General features: G+C 44.6%; 1 long non-coding RNA gene across 1 annotated transcript; it reads left to right on the forward strand.

Moving 5' to 3' along the window:
• The first annotated feature begins 11,525 nt into the window (after positions 1-11,525).
• On the forward strand, positions 11,526-16,245 carry LOC126534335 (uncharacterized). Its single transcript, XR_007600317.2, has 3 exons — positions 11,526-11,723; positions 15,573-15,607; positions 15,973-16,245. It is a non-coding gene; the product is annotated as an uncharacterized lncRNA (long non-coding RNA).
• Positions 16,246-21,665: the final 5,420 nt, after the last annotated feature.

Consider the following 21,665-nt stretch of genomic DNA (forward strand, 5'->3'; position numbering starts at 1 on the left):
GCCCTTCAAACGACTTAGCCGCCATCTTCCTCCCTGCGAGCTCCTCAGCGGCTGGTTGCTGTTTCATATAGCGTGCCTAGTTGTCCACTAGGGGGGCCGCTTTCCCTTTATTCTTTCTTACGTACCATTGCCCCGGCACGTTCAGTTTTTCGGGATTGATCTCAGAATCTTCTACGGTCTCCATCATAGTCTCCGAGCTGAGCCTCCACCCCCTCCGGTGGCCTCTCGCCGCTATGTCGAACCTTATGCTTAGCTCACCATGCAGCGCGTCGAACACTTCAAAGACTCCAAAATCGCGGAAAAACGAGAGCCTACTTTGGAAAAATTTACATCCTCGGTGTCCGTTTGTCGAGTGCTGTTGATTCCAGCTAGAAACCAAAACCGTCGAATCCAACTTGTGTTCGAGCGACCGTAGTGTACGGAGCCCATCGCACGCGCGTCTGCTCGCGCGTTCTTCGTCGTCGACCAGCGAGTATTCGTTTGACGCCATCACCAGGGCAGGCCAAGCACGCGAAATTGCCCGCGCTCACCTCCTGACCTCTCAAGACAACCAACGGCGCTTCTACGATCGCCAACTCAGAGACGTCCACTTTTCGTCACGTTGGCCTGTCAGAAACACTCCTGTCTCAGTACACAGGCCCATATCGAGTGCTGCGGGCCGTCACTCCAGTTACCTAAGTAATCGCCCCACTGGGTACCAGCGCCTCATTTTCCCCAAATTCTGTTACCGTTGTGCATGACGCACGCCTCAAACCATATTACTCTCCTATCATCACCGATATTTAGACGCCCCGGAACGGTGCTTCTGCCGCCGGGGGTAATGATACATGCATATTGCGTGTTTCTTGTGGCCGATGCACGCGGGCGCCCCAACGAAGACGACGAACGCTCACTGGCTCTCCAGCTGTCGAATGAACTGGCCAGCGCTGCAGTTACCTTTTGTAAATGTACCGTGGAATTAGTCTCCAGTCTTAGACATTTGTTCGAGTAACAATATGAGGACGTACAGTTAAAAAGTAGCACCCTCTCGTCGATTGGTGGAATCCCCCGTTCTTCCACCTCTGGCTTGGGAGTGGTACATTTAGTGATGTAAACAGCGACGTGAACGGTTTGTTTTCCGAACCCTTATAAGATTCCGCCCCTGGTCACCGTATCAACTGCCTCGTGTGTGCAATCCTCTAGAATGTATCCGCTTGTAAGCTTTCGCCTCATTGCGGACACCCGCACAAAAGAGCGCAAAATTTATTCATTCGCTCGATCTCCGTTCGTCATCAGAAATTTATAGCACTCAAAAGGCAAAACTGATGCGTTAAGGAATAAAATCTTTGTTATTTTATTTGTTGTATTTTAACGCATTCGATCGAGAGAAAGTCTAGATGCAAGGATGCACCGCTTGTGCCCTGTTCCCATTCGACGGAGGATAGAAAGATAATAGGCAGTTTTTGTACTCCGCCATAATGATACGTACGCAGCAGGCAAGTGCTTTGCGGAACGTAGGAGCGCGTGTCGCGTTAGGGCTTTTAGTACTGAGAAATGCCTACGTACGTAAGCAGGCGAGCGTTGGACACCAGGGGCTCCGACGCCCCTGGTGTCCAACGCTAGCCCGCTTACGTACAGTCACGGACAGAATATTATAGACCATGAAATCTAAGAAAAAGCTGAATATCTCCGCAACCTCACAACGCAATCTGGTATTTGCATTTTGGACCTCGACTAGAATATGCTAACCACGTTGTCGTGGGCAGTTTTACTGGTTACTGCTACAGGCTGCTCGGGAATTGAACGTTTTCGGAGATCCCGTGGTCCATTTTATTCTGTCCGCGACTGTACGTAGGGATTTCTCAGTACTAAAAGCCCTAACGCGACACGCGCTCCTACGCATTGCCTGCGTCCGCTAGTACTTCGAACCGTTGGTCGAACTAGACGCTGTTGATCTCGCTAACGTGATGTAACATGTGGGTGCGTTCCCGCTTCGTCGAACTATATTTAGGCCTTTAAGAGACTCTACTTCTAATACGGATGAAATACGCGAATCATATCCCGAAAAATAAAATCCGAGTACTTGCTTTCTGACGCTGGCACGGTCATTTGCGACGAACTGCGCCAAAAGCAGGTTGAGCATTTCGCGCAAACAGGACACATTGAAATCCTTCTCAAAAACAAAGTTTCAACTTTTTTATGCATTCCCACCGTGCAGGATCCCGGAATGGCTTCTGTGCGTTCACTTCACGCAGCAAAGCCAAATTGTAGGCCATTGAAAAGTACAGCCTTCTGCTGGTCGCCTTTGACGCTGTCAGTTTGGTGAACTCTTTTGTCTCGTGCTCTCCCGAAGAAACGAGAACCATGAGAGCAGCACGGAAGTCTCCCTGCATGCACACGCAAGAATAGGATGCGTGCGTGCGCAGCGGCCGCGTACGCATCACATAACGTTCGTGTTGCGTTCTGCACATGCGCACTTTGCAGATCGTAGCGACCTTACGTACGCAACGCCGTTGCTTACGCTACCTACGCCCTACTAAAACTGTCTAATGTCAGAAAGAGGAGGCACACCCATGACGCGCCCGAGAAAGGGGGCCAAGTCGCTCACGGTAAGTGTGCCGCGACACTGCGGTATATTCAAGGTATTGCTAAATTGCGATAATACCTTGATAACAAACGCCGCGCTGGTGTGCTTCTTCGCGCGGCCTTCTGTGCTTGAAACGCGGAAGCAGCGTGCCGCGCAGGGTGCGAGTATGTTATTATACGCGATTTTTTCTCGATATTTTCCCCTGGTGTTTTTGCCCGTTTCATGCTATCTCCGTTCATTGACTGCCGTGGAGCAGATTCGGATAAAGCTCGTGCGCAAGAGAAACTCGGCGCATCCCACATACCACCCCAGGGCAGTCGAAGGGTTTTGTGGCAGACCATCGGCGTTTCTTGTTGCATCCAAGAGGGACATGGCCAAAGCCTTCCTGATAGGCGCACCGTCAGTCTCCTGTATGATCGCAGGGCATATCAGAAAATATAGTGAAGTTAGCGAAAGGCCTGTTTCTGCGATCACAGCAGCCACCAAATTTAGCTTAAGCCGCTGGTGGTAGCCTATAAACTGTTCCTGACTGCCATGCCGTGGTCACGAAACTACAATGAAACTGTTTACATCAAGCCCCCATATACATCCACTGCATGCGTTGTCTGAGGAGGAGGGGGGGCGTACAGTGGGCGGCTTACGTCCATATCGGGGACACGGCATGTGGACAGGAATGGATATGGATAGGCGAGGGGGAAAAGAGTGGCGATGGCGCCGCAGCAGCGGAGACGAGTAGGCGAGAGGATAAAGACAGCACTACAGCAATGGAGACGAGTAAAGGGAGAAGGGAATGACTGTAGCGATGTCGTTTGTCCACGTGGCTCGCGTGTGGGCGTAGCGGGGTACCGTATACAAAAAATTTACGATTTAATAATGTATGTAGTCCAAACAGCTTCGCTGCTAATCCGTACCCATATAAATGTTGCGACTCAACGAATTTCTTTTTTATGCAGAACAAAACAAAATGCTTATCTCTGCATTGAAGGAAATGGCCCACCAAACTGAACACAAAGGCTCCAGAAGGACTAACTATGTATTTCAGAGGGTGGAGCGGAGGCAGGAAAAGAATCGTCTAGAGTTTCAAGTCCTAAGAATAGAGTTATTCGTTCAAAGTTTGTAAACATGTTATAACCAATGTAATAGCTGAAGATAATGATGTGGATCACTTTAATTCAAAGCGTGGGGAGCTATTTGTCCCATGCGAACTTGCCGTTGTTGCTAGCTGCCATTATTTTGTGCCAAGATGTATGACGGTCACAGTGGCAGAGACTTTAACGTGAGATTAAGGCAATACAAGTATGCCCTGTCCAGCTCAACATACGTTAAGTTAGCGGAACATTGAAAAACCTAAGGCTGATCTCTTTTTCGTCACACTAACGTTCTCGCCCGCAAAACAATCAACTTAACCTTTACAAAATGGAAGCGTTTCACTTTTATCGGTGACTGTGCAAGTCCATCGCTCTAACCATTGACCAGATAGATTAGCAATCAACGGTGTCTTGAAATAAATGGGCTTGTGCTTGCGTGTAGGAGGTTCCTTAGGAAATACGTCTTTGAAGTGTCAAATATTTCGTACGCGGAGCTAACTGGGAATTCGTTTGGAAGACATTTATTCACAGTAGAAAGGCAAATGGAAATTTGGAGGAAGTAGTAGTACTGAGCTGTTTTCAAAAAACAAAATTAGTTGAGCTAGAGACAGATAAAACACCAATTACTTACACATAACACCTATATTAGATGCGTTTTTAAGCATTATGAACCAAACTCACGTATCAATACGGGAACCAACTCCCCAGGAATATCCCATAGTCAAGCTCAAACTATGGCCAGAAACAGATTGCCGAAACACTATCCACAGCCATTTGCTGCAGGCCTATTTTTCATAACTGTTTGAACGAAGACATCTTTATTTTGTCCTGATTTTGCAGCAGTTTTCCACTGTTGTCTCGGGAGACCGCAGCTTTTTGAAACCGTTGAATAACGGCATTTTCAACGCTCACTCCCGCACTGTAGCTCATGGCAAAATTAAAAATTTTATTGATGGCTTGATTGATTCCATCTTTAATTAGGTTCTTGAAGAGGGCTAGCATAAACGCTTTATTTAATGACGGCAAACAAGCCAGCATTGAATGCGTTGCTATTTAATTTAACTTGCGGAAGATGTCACCACGGACCAGGGACCAGCTGCAGTTATCAGGGTATTTGCCCTCTGAATCATCCACAAACAAATGAACGTATATGCGTTTGTGTTTGCATCGACATTCATCAAGCACTTATGGTTCTATTTAGGTGGAAAAAATCCAAGCTCCCACCACAGTGGTAGGAGGTGCTCTACACCATTAAGGGAGGAAGTGAGATTCTGTGGAAACCTGAGGATTTGGAAATATTTCTACAATCATACTTCCGCCCAGTGTCAACAATTCATGTGGGACAACTGTCTTCCCGATGGCGTCCATGCAACACGCCTCGCCTGCGCTAGGAGGTGCAACAAAGGCAAGTATACTGGAAAGCAATGTTTGTATAAGTTCAAGTTAAACATCCTGGTCTGCACGACAGAAGAAAGACTGCTACAAACAGCGCCCGTGAAAGAGACTAAACATTGCAGCCTACCAGTTGTTGTCCTGTATTACGTTGCATGTTCACCTTCCAATTTCTTTTCGAGAAGTGGTTCCACGTACAGCAAGCACATTTAACTAGAACTATATCTTCATGATATAACTAAAGCACTATTGTAATATTTCCCTTTACTTTTCTGTGTAAGCATTCTAATGTAGCAATAATACTCCGAATACCGGTGTGCGACGCTGCTTACATTTATAGGTTAACTAAGTAATGCGGAAAAAAGGAACGAGAGAAAGAAGTAAAAGCTACGTAATTAAGTTTACATGACGCACATGTAGTTTGCTACCATGGGCAGGTAATAAACGGCGACCGCCAGAACACCACGGTAGGAAAGAAAACCTTTTAGCATCGCTTTGTTAAGAGTGCACATCGAAACAAGACTCGCTAAGGAAATTTTAGTCAGCGCAAACACAAAATAAACATTTAAAAGGGCTCGCTGGCGTAGACTATAGATGGACTTTACGCTTCTTTGCTAATCTCCTATCGTGGGCTTGCGCAATATAGAAAATTATCATCATCACCAACACACAGCGATCGCCTCAAAGAGATAGTTGGTGTTGGTACGAAAGAAGTATACATGCGATTCTGGCCTTATCCTTAGTGCAATGGGCTGCTCTGGTGGGGAACCAAGGCTCCATCTCTGCATTCGACACCGAATTCAATATTTATTGTGACTTGTATACTTTGGATATCTGGCACGCTTTCCAGGAGCTCACCGTCTTCCTATCTACCTGTTTCCCTAACCGTGCTACCAATAACGTGGTTGACTGGGAGTGGGTGGTTCATGATGCAATCGCCAGCCCATCGGGCTGCCATCCTGTCTTTCCGTATTCCTGCTTGTTTCCTCCCTTCCGTTGGGCTGCTGTGCTGGAAAAACTGTGTTTGAACCGAATAGCCAGAAAAACTTGAGTCACTGGATATTTGGCACTGGACGTGTCGCTGTTCAATAAACCACCTTGACACAAAGAAGGAGGAGGAGAAAAACATTTATTTAAAAAAAGGAAGGAAAAGCATGTGTCTCTCTGCTTGTGCGGGAGGCGCCTTTAGTCCAGGAGGGTATTAATAAAGAGTCCACCTAGTGCACTGTCCATTTGGGCTGCTGCTGATTGGATGCAGCTGTGCGAGAGAGGGGAAGACAAGAGGCCCCAGCTAATCAGCAGCGGCCGAAATGGACAGTCCACTAGGTGGACTCTTGCAGAATACCTCCCCAGGGCTCCTGCTGCTCTTGCTGTCTCCCGAGCCCGCCGCACCAGTTGCTGCTGGTTACGAGGGTCCGAACTAGTCAGCCCGACCTCCCCTTGTTCGGATGTGGGTTTGGGTATTTGCGGGGCTGCCTTGACATTGGGGCAAACCCATGTGGGGTGATATAGGGAGTCGTAGTCGTTACAAAGCGGACCTTTGTATGAGTATAGTGTAGGGTGTTCTGCTTAAATGGGGTATGTATTCGTTTGTAATTGTCGCCATGTTACGGCGTCTTCACAAGAGAGGGTCTTGCGTGGAGGTGGGCATTGTCGTCTGTTCAATCTGTGGTGTTGTAGTATGGTGTTGTATTGTAAAGGTACGGGCTCCATAGATGCGGCCGTATCCCTCTCTTGTGGCGCACGGGAGGCATGGGCTCGGGCTACAGCGTGCGCATGCTGATTTCCACGGAGGGACTCGTATCCTCGAGTCCATACTAATTCAACGTCCGATAATTGGGATACACTGGGCATTTAGGCTTCAGGATTATTCTTTCGTTATGAAGTACAAGTCCGGCCGCTAGTAACTGGATGTCGACTGCTTGTCTCGTCATCCCGTCGTTCCTCCTGACTGCGGCGAACAGGACACAAACACTTGATTTCTCGCCGTTTCTTACTTTGGCGACATTGTTACTGAACAGCGAAACAACGACTATTTACTGTCAATCATTGAGTGTTTGACTTCCGGACAATTCGATCGCTCAACCAGAAAGCTTGCGCTCCATGACGACATTCTTTACCGATGCAACATCAGCTCTGATGGGCCATATTTACTGCTATATTTCTCAATCGTCATCTTTGTTCTGCTGTTCTTGCTGAGATCAACGACACACCCACTGCTGGACAGCTTGGCACCTCCCGCACTTCGACAGAGTTCGACGTCGCTTCTTCTGGTCACGCCTTTACCGCTCCATGCGACGTTACGTTGCGGGTTGCAACCCTTGCCAGCGTCGAAAGAGGCCTTGTGCACAACCTGCTGGCCACCTCCATACAATAGATACTCCCACGGAGCCTTTCTTCCGTGTCGGCATGGACCATCTTGGCCGCTTCCCAACATTCATAAAAGGAAAGAAATGGATAGCCGTTGCCACACACTATGCAATGCGCTATGACGTTACACCAGCCCTGCCCAGCAACTGTGCTACAGATCTAGCAGTCTTTTTGCTTCGAGGCGTGATTATTCACCATGGCGTGCCAAGGCAGCTGCTGACAGATCGTGGCCGCTACTTCCTGTCCCAATTGTCAGAGACACACTTTGTTCCTGCTCCACCGAGCACAAGCTCTCAACCGCACATCACCCAGAAAGGAACGGACTGACTGAACGACTGAACCGCCCCTTACAGCGATGTTGCCTATGCACGTTTAGGCGAACCATCGCGATTGGGACAACACTTTGCCCTACGTGACATTTGCGTACAATTCGTCACGTTATGATACCACCGCTTTTTCGCCTTTCTACCTCTTGTTTCATCGCCATCCCACTGTGTCTTTTGAAACCTTGCGGCTCTAGTTCTAGTTTGCTATTATCTAACACGCATCGAGACGGCACTCCAGCCGTTAGAGGTTATGTTACGGGGCACTTGGACAGGACCGTGCGCGCAAGAGAGAAACGAAGAGGAAGTGGTAGAATATCTCCGCGAGCTTTTACCTTTGTAGCAGCCTGTGTGATTACCACCAACTTTTGCCCATGTAAATAGTTGTAAATACATTTGTGCATCGATCTTCCTCTTCGTAACATTATGGAGGTAACAAAAAAATATCGCTAATTCTTCACGCAATGATGGGTTCATGTGGTTTAACTGCACCGCCACGCAACAGTCCTAGAGTGTCCGCCGAAACGTGACTTGTTGTCCTCGCCCTAATATTGCGTGCCTGTTGATGCGAATAATAAACACTCACCAACCAGCAGCATCAGAGCACCGCTAAATCGTCAGAACAGGCTTCCAGACACCAACATTGGTGGAATTCAGACATATGGGGACAGCCGTATGTAAGAACAAGTACAAAATTGCATAATTAAATAGGCTTCGATGCAGCGGAGGAACCAGATATATATTTGAAGCGTTTGCAATCTTAAGCGTTCATTTTTAAATATGCTTAAACGGGCCAAAAGGGCTAACAGAGGGGACGCAAAAACGCCAATCTACCGCACCTTATATGCCCGTTAAGGTACCCCAAGTGTAAAAATTAATTCAGAGTGCTCCACTACGCTGTGTCTCATAAACATAAGTTGTGTTTAGCACGAAAAACCCCAGTATTTTATTTTCACAAAGGGAATGAAAACTATCATTTATGCCGAAGCAGTGGCCGAAGCTATGAGATATATTGGGCCACTGGGTTGGAGCAGAAGATGTGATGATGTCAGGTAGACGAGAGTCAGATCAGAAAGCTGGAGCGTCGACTTTTGTATGACCACGACGGAATTACAATGGCATTGTGAGAACGACTGCATGAAGACTGCATAACGACCACGGAGTGCCTAGAATGACATGAGAAATGTCGGATGGCCAAGCTGGACTGACTACGATGCAACGAACACGAGGGCATTACAACAACGAGCACACCTAGCAGCCCGAGCAGGTGAAAAACATCGGTCATTCTGTCGGCATAAGAGTATATATAGATAGATAGATAGATAGATAGATGGATAGATAGATAGATAGATAGATAGATAGATAGATAGATAGATAGATAGATAGATAGATAGATAGATAGATAGATAGATAGATAGATAGATAGATAGATAGACAGACAGACAGACAGACAGACAGACAGACAGACAGACAGACAGACAGACAGACAGACAGACAGACAGAGAGACAGACAGACAGACAGACAGATAGATAGATAGATAGATAGATAGATAGATAGATAGATAGATAGATAGATAGATAGATAGATAGATAGATAGATAGATAGATAGATTCGAAACGGCTGAGACAGAGAGGCAGACAGACAGACAGACAGACTCAACATGGCTGAACTACACAATTAATGCGATTCGCATTAAAATGCACGCATTTAAGCGCCAAATTCCTGTACTACTTCATGTGCTTTTCCTCACTGGGATTGGCGCGTATGCTTGTTCTCCCTCTTGACAAATAAGGTAGACAGGTGCTAGAGATAGTGCAGTAGAAAATGGGCAGAGGATGGCGTGTAAACAAGTGGGCCGCGCTTTAAGGTACAGAGTGTAATTTTCGGTGGCGTACATCACGTGGGTCACATGGTGCGGGGCTTCCGCGTGTTGCTGATAGGCACATGTAATCGCTATGCTGCAAAACGCGTTGCAGAAGATGAACGGTTTCCGGTCATTGAAAGTTGCGGTAGTCGGTATAAAATTCTTATGACTATACGATGCTAGGAAGCAAGTACAGGAGGAAAAAGGTGATTGTACACGCCTTGTTTTGTTCCCGTCTTTCCCTTGTACGTCTTTCTTGTGCGCTGTTTAGCTGCAATGAACAGTTTTGCTGCATTTCGGTGACCATTTCAGGACAGGTTCGAGTCACACGGAGTCAAAAGTATGTGTTACAGCTCTATGTCTTCTTTTATAGAAGGAGGTTTTCCAAGAGCCATATAGGTAGACTAAGCGAGCATGTTCAGAGAAATGATTCAACGACAATAGCAAAGCTTAGGTAGAGAATAAAAAGGGATATTCACTAGCTTTAATTTGTTAATATTGAACACTAATAGAAATCTCAAAATATATGCTTAGCAGCCGTGATATGAGATCTTACCTTCTCTTTGGATATATGGAGATACCGGCATAGATTTCTATAAATGTTTTACGAAATAGACTGGCGTTACACTTCCCTGTGCTTTAAAATTTTCCGTCTATCTGTACCGGAAAATATTACCTCGTACGCCATTGCATTCTCTAGACGATTTTAAAGACGTAGAGGCCGCAGGGAGCAGTAGTATAACATTTTTTCGCACCAGACACGAGTTCCCTACGGTTCTACTTCATATGTGCGATTCATGCTTATGTAATAATTTCAGCATTTAAAAAGTGATTTAGCATAATTTTCAGTTCGTTAAATGAACAATGCGATTTCTGTTCCAGGCATATTAGCCTAGGCCCATAAATTTACTTGAAATATCGAAACACAGCTATCAATCACAGGTAATCTGAAATTATTTTCGAACTGAAGTTAAGCTATACCAAGAGTACCGTAAATGCAGCCCAATTGCATAACAAATGCACCTCTTGTGGGTAACTGCACGCCGATAACCATGCTCATTTGTTATGAGCACTTTGCATATCATGTTCTGAAGGCTGTATTAACTCCAGCTATTGACAGGTGACGTGCGATTGCCCCGACGCCGATCAAGGAGCCTCTAGCGTGAACGAATTTTCAAAGGAGCAAGCGAGACTTACCATTACCACAGCACAACGCTACACCATACCGCATTCCCTACTGATTTTGCTCCAAAGGAATCTGGTAATTCTTTATGGAGCAGTTTCAAAGGCAGGACAACGAGACGTATCGTTTCCTTCGGGTAGTGATTTCGACCAGCCTTACTGACTGGACGCACGCGATTCTTAGTTGCACTTCACACCTGTATGTGGTTCTCTCGCTGACAAATTCTTGTACTTTCCTGACCCACATTGACGATGAGCTTATTGCGAACTCCCCTAAATCTAGACCGGTGGTGCCAGTTACGGTTTTGCAGCGAAAGTGAGGAGCAACCTGCAGTGAGGTGCGTGTCTGCTCGCATCATCATGGCGACGATGCGAAATAAGGTTTCGCATATTTCGACGTCCGATCTTTTCACCACTGATTGGTTGAGTAGTATTTCGACTACAATCGAGGAGTTGGAACATAGAGGCGCGATTGTATTGTATGAAAGGGTGTCTTTGATATAAGCGGCCATCTGCCAATCACTTCATCTTCCTGCTGCCATGACTACCCTGTGTCAATACGCTACTAGGAGGCTTCTGCGGAAACATGAGAAAATAAATACTTAATATGGAAAGCGGCGCTGCCCAAATAAAAACAGTGTTTCGAAACGATAAAGGGGAACACCTGTGTGAAGTATTCCGGTTTTATCACAGTTTGCACTGGGGTGTTGTAATATTGCTTCTTTTTACATTCAGGTGAGCAACCAGGAATATGCGCCCAGGACCCAGCCGGCACGTGCACAATATACGAGCCCACCTCCGATTATTACCCAAAAAAGAGCTTCTTCTACAACATAACATCCAAAAGATGTGAAGAATATCGAGTATGCATGTCTCTTGGCTATATCCTCCAACAAAACTCGTTTGCATCAAGAACGCTGTGCATATTGCACTGCCGGTCAGTTGCTTTCAGTCTTTCCTCGAAAGAATAACTAACATAACTAAAACTCAGGTTGCCATTGTAAAAGTTACTGTAGTATTCATTTGCGCTGAAATACTTAGCGCCCGTGAACATGGCTTCGTGATAGAAATATCACTCAATGTTTTACAGTAAAGCAAAGTGTGATAAAATTGCGTTGAAATTCTATGGTACCAGTTACCGCCCAATTAGGAGACTGTTGTTGCACATGACAAAACTACATTTAGGGCGATCGCACTAAAAGATAGAGGTGCGTTGAAAGTTTTAACGGCAAGTATGTACACGTAATCTCCAATAGTTTCTTGGCATTTTTACACGATTATATGAGAAATCTGCAGTTTCGCCTGAAAATATTAAAAGTTCCAAAAAATCGCTTAAAGTGTAAATAACTGGATGACCAAAATTTACGCGAGACTGAAGAATCTGCACAACCTTAAGAGCACAATAATTGGGAGTTGATAAATAGTGCCTCTTTATTACTTGAGCTAGCCAGCGAAAACGTGACTGGCTTAGGAAGGGAGACACCGACGAGGACTTACTTCCAATTCAATTTCTCTTCCAGAGAAAAAAGCATCCTCAATATATTGTGACGTATATGAACACAGGCTGTGAAAACTTTACGCCGTATTGAGCGCGAGATCGTACCAACATGTGTGCTTGTTCCCTGGTTGCCGCGTAGTCGTGAATGGTGATATGCATTTTCGACGATGTAGAGACTCACTTTAGTTTGCACTGTACTCTTCGCCTTACAACAAAATCACTCAATGCGAGTGTCCAGCGCCCGATGTCTGACCGACGAGCCCACCGTTCATCGCAGTCATTCAAGATTTATGGCGGCATTGTAATTCAAGCTCTTCGCAAACACATTTAGAGTCGTTTTAAATTAATGAAATCGTCGCGTCAATGCCTGAACGCAGCCGTTTAGTAATTGATTGCAGATATGTATTGATGGTTCTGCAATATTCAGATGCCACGAAACATTAACGAGGTAGCGTGAGATCACTCAGCAGTACGAAAGGAAATAAGCGCTCATGTGTGGTCGGTCTCAGCCTAAAACTGATTTCAGGCGTATATCTGAACCTGAACGACAAGGACAAAACAAAGGCACATTTGAGGCACACAGCGCTAGACAGAGCCCGTTGAACGAGAAATGAAGTCTATGAAGACAGCTATAAGGGCTTTTTATTATGGCATATCTTATTGTGTCAAATTTGCCTGCCTGTTGTCCTAGCCGTTGAGCTTGCGCTACGATAAAATAAGATATGCCGTGCCAACAAGTCCCTACAGCTATTCTGATCGACTCAGGCGTATACTTGCATGACTGTGGTTGTGACTGTGGTTGCGACGTTGGTTAATGGTTACGGGACCATCCTTAGCACTGTCTGTCTGCCGTGTGGATATGTGGGTATCCCATTATGTAGAAATATAATTTTCTCCGCGAGTAATGCGCTTCGATCCATTCTCTGATATAATAGGGCAGCACATATACACTAATAGAAGAAGATCAAGAGTAGCACTGCTGTCGCTGCAGTCACATGACACGGTAAAACTAAGTTGCTGGCGTAAGAAGCATGCTCTTTAACGCAGTGCTAGCTTCACGGAGAGTAGCGGCCATTATTTTCACAAATAACGAAAACGACGCCATAGCGTACCCATTAAGATAATTCAAAATTATTAACACTATTCTTATGGACGTTATTGTGTGGAAAACCTCCTTGTGTTAAAGACTACGTATTTTTTTCGCGAAAATGAGTAAAACAAATGCGTGTGATGCTGTACAGCGATACTGCCACTGCACGACGACTCATGGTACCGTACCTCGTATAACTAAAGTTGCCCACGTTCTTGTATTTGACAGAGAATTGAAAAATAAGTAGAATGTTTTGAAGTATGTTCAAGCGGTAAAAGAGAGCCACAATAACTAGCTACATTAACTTAATTGTACAGCAAAGCCGTCAATTTTGTGACCAGTGCGAAAATGGCAGGAAGTTAAGCTGCACAACCGCAAGAACTAGCCGAGCACGACTACGAGCGCCAGCTGAACACGAACAAAAAGCGCCATCGAAGTACCCGTGCAGAAACTGCGTTCTGCGCTTCTTTCACGAACAATAAGGAAGTGCCGTGCGTTCCGCGCAAAATCGTGACATTGGAGGGCAATGTATCAACAATTGACAGCCGTTCGCGCGCTTCATTACGAAACAATCGCCACATATTGCTCCCAGCCAATCACCGCCGTATACATTTCAACACGCGCACATTGGCCGCTCATCTAGACCAACACGGTGAAGGTGCCATCATGTATAGCCCCACCTTGTGGCCAATACGAGGTGATTTCTTGGAAAACAGAGATTTTTTTGAATGGTCACACAGTTAAACTTTTTGCGCTAGAATATTAGAAGTGCACAATACATGCACGAGATATCGGAAGACAAATTGAATACATATAAAATTTGCTTCTTTAGGCTTATGGCTTATATTGCTATTTACGACTTGTAGCAGGTGAAGTTTCATAGCGTACGTATCTAATTGAAGCGAATTCTTGAGATGACACCAGTCTTGAGATATTCGTTCCCAACAACGCTGGGGTTTCACCTATTTTTGCAACAAAGCCGCAAGCAACGTTTAGTTTAGAAAGTCAGTGAAGCAAGAAGGAATATTTATTGCATGTTTACTCGTGCATATCTCAAAGCTGTTTCCTTGCTCGAAATTGGTTCCATCTTAGTATGGCTTGGAAATTGACCGGCTACAATTCGGGAATTGCCATATGTGACGTAATTTTAGAACCCAGCTAATGAACTTTTGCTATGCTATTATGCATTTCAATTGTTGTGCATGAATCGTGTACCTTTTGTGTGACCCAGACAAAATGCTAGAATTCTGCTATCTGCCATAAGCGAGCTAAAAAAAGTTAGTACGTCTAAAGAAGTGCTTGGTATATAAGAAAACGAAGAACCAGGAGTTAATTCCGACTAGCCTTAGCTATCTGAACGTGTTTGCCCAAAATATTACAAAGGACGAAAATAGAGTGGCTGCAAAAATCTAATATCATGTTGAGAGAAAAGCGAACCAGTCAGCGCAATGCCAACTCGATAGATTCGTTAGGTAGGCACGTCGATATGGCATTGAAGACTGGCAGGAAAGGCCACTGGCCGTTTGTGGCATGTAAACCGCTCGCAACTTCTTGTATCGCCTGATACAGGTGTAAAGACACGGCCAGAAAAAGAGCGATGCAAAACATCACTTTAAGAGCGTTTCAGGAATGGGCTTAGTGGGTCCGTCGTAATGGGTTGCGAAAGCAGGAGACCAAACACCATTATAAACACTTAGGTTTGCGTTCTCGCAAGATAAGACACCATCCCGCAGGAAAGAGTCGATGACAAGGCCGAGAGAGAGACAGTGGGGAAGGCAAATATTCGATGACGGAACGCGTTTTAGGATGGCAGTGTTGTTCAACACAGTGTCAATGTGGTGGTCACGAATGTTGACTAGATGGACAGGGTAAATGCCGTGAAACGCAAGACTAGGCTCAGTTACGGAATACATATTAACAAATTATGAAGCGTGGTACCGTTTCAGACGGCCGACCGAACAGAAAGCTGTACTGGTGCCCGATTTCAACGGGAAATCATCTGGAACTGATATTCGCGGAAGCTTTCCGTACATAGATAGCACCCGAACAAGAAGCAATGGAAAGCACTTCGGAAAGAAATGTTTCAGCATGTATTTGTAGAGGTATTGTGGTCTAAAGAAACAGTGGGCAATAATGAGCTTTTAAACTTTTGTGATGCAGTGCCGTCAGAATTGAAACGTGAATAATTTCTCTTCTAGTGGCTTCACACGGAAGGGCATTTCCCAAAAAAGGGGTAAGCATTTATTCAATTCGCATCATCAATATGATGAAAGCCTTCACCATAATTTGCATGGAGTGGACTGCCTATATACCGGCATTGTTATTTTGCTGAATGAATGGTTTGCTATGTTTTGGGCAATGCTCTAATGGCTCTAGAAATGGCTTGTATACATTGTATGTAATTACCTCATATGAGACCTGTAAGCAACATTAAAATAAAGAGATAGATGTCTCATTTAACATAATATAGTGCGTTAAGCAAGTAATCGTAATTGGAAGCAGTGGAGCATTACATATGCATAGAATGAATTCCGACCATAAGAAAGATAGCCTTGTTATTTTTGCTACAGCTACAATGTTTCCGTTCTGAAATTTCAGCTGAATAGCAATAATCATCATCCCATACTCTATCAATGGAAGAACAAGATCGAAAGTCTCTCCTGGGTGGATATGGACGTATTCTCGCTTAAAGAGGGAAGTTATATCGAAGATTCAGACGAGATTATCATGAGCCACCGAAACAGACTTCGCAACATATATGCTATAGGCTGACGATATTAATCTGACATCCTTCTGTGTACGTCCCAATGTCAATACACAAGTCTGTATGTGCGCGTAACCATAAATGATATAAACCAACACTGAAATCAGCGGAGAGTTTTCTCTCAATGTTTTTTAAATATTTATTCACGTACTGTTGACACAGAATGTAAACGTAATCACATGTGCAAGGTAAACGCTGCACGTTCGTATTCACAAGTGCTAACCGCAATATCTGATAACAAAAAATCTGCTGCAAGCGTTTCCAATACGCTGCATATTTAATGAATTACCTTTTCCGGAGAAAAAAAAAACAATATAACAACAAAGTTTGCTTTGAGCACATGCGAGAATGTGCATATCTTACGTTCTATTGTGTACAGTGTATACTGTGCATCACCTACATTATCTACTACACTGTGTATAGTGCGATTATAAACTGTGTACAGAGTACAGCGTATTTCTTTTGCTGAATAAACGAAACGGAAACCCTTTGAACAACCTGCGTATTGACATGTGAAAGTTTATTTAGCCTCCTTTAGAATTAGCACTGCTGTAGTGTGGATGCGGACGGATACTCCGCAATAGCCTCCGAAAATCTTTGCAGAAATATTAGGTTTACTACTTTGTTAAAGCTGTGAACATATATACCTTAGTTCACCTAGTGAAGGTTAATTAGTATTAAGCAAAACCAAATGAACTGGCCGACTCCTGCAGAAGTGCGGTGATTATTTCAAAATTGAACATTTTATTAATTATGTGCGAAATTTAAGCTTTGGTATTGCACATATGTATTCTTTGTGGAGTTACTGGTAATTAAATTTTGCAGCTTTATTTGCCTATTTTCGCTTGTGTTATCGATAAAATCATTTTGATTGACTAAAGAATTTCCGAGTATAATCGTAGTACACTAATGTTTGATATTCGTAAATAATGCTGAACTGTTTTCCATTTGCATATTCTGATATCTCGGATTCTCAACAGCTTATGGTATAAGATTATATTACTTTATCAACAGGCGAAATTCCTCCCTTGTTTGTGGTATTGAGGCCCGAAGCAGCAAAATATTGCTTCAAAAAGCGTACAGTAATGTTATTTTCTCTGTTCCCTTAATTGGAGTTTTGCTCAGCTAACACATTCAATTTATTTCACTTGGCTCGGGAGAATATATATATATATATATATATACATATATATGTTTCTTAGTTATTACGACGCACACGGCTTCCTTGTTGTATAGGTCTATTGCCGTACTGGTTAAAGTATCTGCTGTTTATTTTCTGTGACGCGCTCGCAGATTAGACCAGATATGGGTATTTTACGTGGCGGTTTTCTCGTTTATTTAATATTACTACCACCTACTCTTTTTGAAGAACAGAAGAAACTGCTGCAAAATGCAAAAAAAACTCACTTTCGACGCGCTTCTTTACTGCGAGATGATGGGAAAGAAAACCTCACTGAAGGTAAAGCTGTAGGTAATCTTGAGATAGACTCCTGCTGCACAGCTATGAAGCGTCCAGACTTTACGGTGTTGCGTAGTCTTAAAACGCAGGTTAGTGAGCTGTGTGGCATTAAACCAACACTGTGAAATTTATTACCTGGTTAGCCTCTTGGTTGTCGTAAGTATAACTCCTAGAAATTTATTTATTTATTTATTTATTTATTTATTTATTTATTTATTTATGCATTTATTTATTTATTTATTATACCCTCAAGACCCAGACGGCGTTACAGAGGAGGTGGGTACAATGCAAATACAGAACAAAACAATAAAAGGAATTTACAGAAAAAATAACAGTTTGCAGCTGCACCAGTAAGTGTTCAATAACTGCAGACGTGAACAACTATTGGTCCTCAGTGGCAGCGATGGAGGGGGGAAGGTGATTCCACTCTCTACTTGTCTTCGGAAGAAAAGAATGTAAAAAGAGATTAGTGCGGCACAAATCTCGAGCTACTTATTTGGGTGGTCAACACGTGATGAAAATTAAGCATGTTCCGAGATGAATTCATGTCTAAGTACTTGATTATGAAAGAAAATTTTATGAAAAAGCAGGAGATGGGAAATCGTTTTTCTCATTACTAGGTCTGGAAGGTTGAGAGCGGATTTCATCAACGTGACACTGGCAGTACGAGCAACATCATTGCGTATAAATCGAGCTCAACGGCATTGTCTCGTTGGTGATGTTACATAGGCCCCTGGCCTGTGAACAAGGTCTTTGAAAGCCGGGGAGTCTGAACGACACAGAACAACGCTCGTTAGTTTTAGGCGTGGAAGAGTTCAGAAAATGCAACGACGTGCGGCAATGGGGATGGGAGGGATGTCGGGATCGGGAAATGCATGGGGCAGCGGGTCTTCAAAGATGGCTGCTTGCAGGTGGTCGACAGACACATAATTGTGTAAACTGTGCAAATCAAGCGTATAGAAATTGTCAATGCGCTTGATGATGCGATAATGACCATCGCGATAATACATGTGAAACATCTTCAAGTCACGATAGATGTAGGGGGATTCAGAATATTGTGGTCGAAGATGCGGAGCACAAGGTATGCGCCGAGCGAAGCACAACTGCACCACATATTCGGAGGGCTCGGAGCAAGGTGAAGTGGTTGTAGGGTTGAACAGTTCTCAGGGAAGGCGCAGTGACAAACCAAACTGTGCAGCTCGCCGCGTCGGGTTGTGCCCTCAAGGGTGCCTTCAGTGTCCGGTGCAAACGTTCTGTCATGCAATTTGCGATGTAGCGGTTTGCTGTGGTGTGAGTCTGCAAATTTCCTAACAAGGCCATGAGCTTGTTGAAAAGGAAGACTCGAACTGTAGGCTTCTACCAGGGGTGATGGTGAATGCAATGCCAAAACGTGACACCTATCCCGAAAGAAAAGTTTTAGCGTTGGTTTCGCTTTTAATGTCGAGAATGGGAAGAACCTCTGACCAACGAGTAAAGCGATCAATGCACGTCAGCAGGTAAGTGTTTCCATCTGATGGAGGCCCCGTAGAATGTCAACATGAACGCTGTGGAAACGCTCCGAAGGGGGTGAGAAGGAACCGTACGGAGACAAAGTATGACGATTGACCTTGGATCCAAACAACTCCGAGTCCACCCACGAAGGTCATTATTGATTGATGCCCGGCCAGACAAAACGCCGTGGGATAAGGTATTGCGTGGCGCGGAAGCAGGGATGGGCGTTGCCGTGCAAAGAGCCGAAAACTGCGCGACTGAAATGACTGGCAGCACGAGGTTTACGGTTGCCAGTATACATGTTCCAGAGAATGGGAACAGCGGAGAACCGAAGGGCAACTTCACAAAACTTACCGAGCTGCCATAAGAGGCTCTGCGTGTAGAGGCGGACGCTGTGCGCGTTCGTAGTGAACGCGGAAAAACGCGGATGGCGTCGGCAGTAGCTCTGCGTAATTTTTCAGTGCGTTGTGTCGTTGGTACTGCTAAAAGCCTATCTATCTATCTATCTATCTACCTATCTATCTATCTATCTATCTATCTATCTATCTATCTATCTATCTATCTATCTATCTATCTATCTATCTATCTATCTATCTATCTATCTATCTATCTATCTATCTATCTATCTATCTATCTATCTATCTATCTATCTATCTATCTATCTATCTATCTATCTGTCTGTCTGTCTGTCTGTCTGTCTGTCTGTCTGTCTGTCTGTCTGTCTGTCAGTCTGTCTGTCTGTCTATCTATCTATCTATCTATCTATCTATCTATCTATCTATCTATCTATCTATCTATCTATCTATCTATCTATCTATCTATCTATCTATCTATCTATCTATCTATCTATCTAATCGTCCTCATTACCCGCCGTCATCTGACTCTTGTCATGCCGTCATCCTCACGTCTTCGACGACCGAAGGGGCCAAGTTTTCTAATAGGTGGAGTCACTAGGAATGTAGGTTTTTGGGGTGGGGACGCCGGTGCCATCGATTTATCGTGTTCATTCCGGCCTTGTCACCTGACTGTAGTCATGACGTTGTCATCACGCCGCCGTTGTCACGCCTTCGTGGTCAGAGAGTAGCAGCCATAAGTTTGTCGTCATGCCGTCGTTGTCGCGGTATCATTTTGCCATCGCCGACACTTCATAAACGCCATCCCATTGTTGTCATGCCGCCACATTATACGGCCTCCCTGACTCAGTAGCCGACAATGTCTAATTGCTTCGAACACTAGCTATATGCTTGTGGTGATAATGACGTCGTGCTCCTGGAATCAACGTTATTCAATCTTGTCCAGCCGCCTCGCCTCTGTTCTTCGACCCGCCATTGTAGTCCCACAGTCATTACGAATTTTCACTTGTTCTTGTGAGGCCGTAACTGCCATCCCATTGTCATCAATTCAGCTTCGTCATTTGACTTGCTATCCTGTGGTTGTCAGACCATCGTCGTCATATTTTCTTCGTGATACAATCATCGCAACACCATTGTCGTAATACACTCGTAATAATTCACTCATCGTCATTATATTGTCCTCACATCGTCGTTATACTATCACCGTCATACGGTCGTCGCCAGATGCTGTCATGGTCGTTGCATCGTCGTCTTTGTAACTTCGTCGGACACACTCTGCGTCGTCTTGATCATGCCATCGCCGTCACACACAGTAATCATTATGCCGTCGTCGTCAGGATCTCGTTTTACTTTAGTTATAACTTCAGAAACTTCATTCCATCGTCACCATACCGCCATTGTCCTACCGCCTTCATCACATTATCGACATCATTCCTTCATCATTTCATCGTGATCAGGCTATCGTCCGCAATCGCGACTATGAGACCGTTGCCACGCAATCGACGTCATTGCTTCGTCGCGAAACAGTCGCTGCCATAAATCTGCTGTCACACCTTCTTCGTCGCGCCATCAAGTCATTCCTTCGTCGTCAGTTCCGCTTCGTCACCCGGTAGTCGCCATGCCAAATTTCTCATGCCATCGTCGTCAAACAGTCGCTGTCATGTATCCGTTATCATCATTTTCATGCCATTGTGGTCATGTCTTCGTCGTAAGTAGGCCTCAATCAAGTAGGCCTCAATCAGTTGACGTCGTCCCATTTTCCTCACACCGTCCCCAACAAGCTGTCGTCGTTATATTGTCGTCATTATTTCTCGATCGTCACCTTATTAGCTTACTGTCCAAGTCGTGATACCGCCTTTGCCGTCATTGCATTGTCATAGAATCATTTCGAACCATGATTCTTGTGGTTGGCCTGGGCAATGGAGTGCCATAACAAAGTCCGCTGATATCAGAGACGGGGCATGTCGGATGTAGATAAAGCAACGCAAGCCTCAGAAGGACCACTGAATATATAAAATTTATGTGAACACCCAAGCCAAACAATGCTTACGAATAAGGAGACAATTCTCGGAAATTATGTAGCTTTTCTTTAATTTGCAAGTTCGCCTGTACTCATACAACAATTAGAAGCATCTTGCACGTGCACGTAAAGTTTGCTCTTTTTTCTATGTTCAGTAAGGATCTATTAAGGCGACGATATATCCCTGCTGCAGGTGTTGCAGCT

This window comes from Dermacentor andersoni, chromosome 7 (genome assembly GCF_023375885.2).
Source record: "Dermacentor andersoni chromosome 7, qqDerAnde1_hic_scaffold, whole genome shotgun sequence".
Lineage (NCBI taxonomy): Eukaryota > Metazoa > Arthropoda > Arachnida > Ixodida > Ixodidae > Dermacentor > Dermacentor andersoni.